We start from the raw sequence: 1,879 nt of genomic DNA, 5'->3' as shown, positions 1-1,879 counted from the left end.
CACACTACATTGTATAAAGCTAGTATATGAATATAACTTCTGTTAATGTCAGTTTAAAAAATTAAAACTTAATACTACCAAAATATTTCATGAAAAATTCACATGCAACAACAGTTTGACAGCACCTGGATAGTATCATTATAAATTAATTTTTATATGAAGCTCAAAACATCTAGGTAAACAAATAAGAAATAAATAAGTGGTAGATTTTTCAAAGTTTATAAATCACATTCTATTTGTTATGATAGTAATTATAGCAATGATAAACCAGACATTGTTCTAATTAACCCATTTCATTCCCATAACTCTCTGAGATAGGTACAGTTATTTTTCCTATTTGACAGGTGAAGAAATCAGGATGAAAATTAAAGAAACTTGCCCAAGGTCCCATAGCTAGAAGGTAGTAGGGTCAGAATTTATGCTCAGGCATTGTTATTCAGGAATCTGCGCTCTTGACCATTACTCTATACTGCATCTCAGGATTTAGAAAGAAAAGTTAACTATTTAGCACCTATTATATGTCATACTCTAATAAAATATCTTATTTGATTTACTTCTCTCTAAATATTTTGGGTCAGTTTCCACCATTCCAATGTTGTACATGATTTTTTAAAAAAAGAAAGAAAAACAAGGGTAAGAAAAGTTAAATAACTTTCTAAATAGTGAGACTATTAAGTGAGGACTTCTAAAGTTAAAAGCATATGGTAGGCCCAATTTTCCAAAATTTTTTGTGCAGAAGTTGTACCAACTCTCAGGTATTTACCTTGCTTTCGATTTAATCAGAAAAATAAAAGCAATTAGAAGAGAACTAAAGTTCTCACAGCATCTAAACTGCCTAAAAGATTTTATACCTTTCACTCTCCTGAAACTATTTTGAACAAGGTCACCAATGAATTGTACATTGCCAAATCCAATGACCGCTCCTCACACCTCGTCGTAGGTGACCTATTCACATGTAGGTTATCACTCTATCTTCCTTCCGAGACTTTCTTTCCTTACATTGCGGATCACCTACAATCTCCTACATTTTTCTGTTTCACTGGTTGCCATTCTCTGCATGTTTGTCATCTTCTCTCAACCAATTGAAGTTGTGGTGGCCTCTTTTCTTCTCTATCTGCACTCTCTCCTTTTGGAGTGCAGTCTCATAACTTTAAACATCATTTATCCACTGAGAATTCCCAAAATGTTATCTTAGTCTGACCTCTGACCTATACACCATGTAGGTCCACCAGGTCTGTATATCCACAGCTTTTTGATGTCTATAAGAAATCTCAAACTTTACTTGAGGCAAAACTGAATTTGAGATTGGACTGACCTCCGGCCTTCACTTCTCACGATTTCCCCTTCCTGGTTAACACCAGTCCTTCAGTTGCTCAAGTCAAGAATCTTAGAATCCTTGATGCCTCTCTTTCACTCACACCCCACATCTAATCCCTCACCTAATTCGCGGCCTCTTCCTTTAAAATATATCGAGGATCGAGGCATTTCTCCCCATCTCCATTGCTATCACCTGGCCCAGGCCACAGTGATCTCTTGCCTATATTCCTACAATACCCTATTGTCTCCTTACACCCTCCTTGCAACATAGCAGCCAAAATAATCCTGAAACAAATCAGATCATGTAATTCCTTGGCTCAAAAGTAGTGTCTTGTGTCATTTAAAATAATAGCCACAGCCTTCAATAATGGTCTACAAGGCTTTATATAATCTACCTTATTTTCCATTGTCTTAGTCCTTCCTTATTTAATGGTCCCCTTGTTATTCTTTAATTCTATTAATATGTTAGGTACATTCTCCCCTCAGCGTCTTTGTATTTGCTGGTCCTTCTGCCTGAAACTGTCATTTTGGTCCTCTGCATTGTTTATTCTCTCAATTTCTC

At 35.8% G+C, this 1,879-nt stretch overlaps 1 protein-coding gene across 1 annotated transcript in view; it reads right to left on the bottom strand.

Annotated features, from left to right (window-relative positions):
• Positions 1 to 1,879, bottom strand: part of OTOGL (otogelin-like) — a 164,205-nt gene that overhangs the window by 39,530 nt on the left and 122,796 nt on the right. The window lies entirely within an intron of this gene.

Source organism: Galeopterus variegatus, unplaced genomic scaffold (assembly GCF_000696425.1).
Source record: "Galeopterus variegatus unplaced genomic scaffold, G_variegatus-3.0.2 Scaffold1692, whole genome shotgun sequence".
Lineage (NCBI taxonomy): Eukaryota > Metazoa > Chordata > Mammalia > Dermoptera > Cynocephalidae > Galeopterus > Galeopterus variegatus.
Note: the sequence above shows the minus strand (reverse complement) of the source record. Positions and strands in the feature narration are given on the sequence as shown.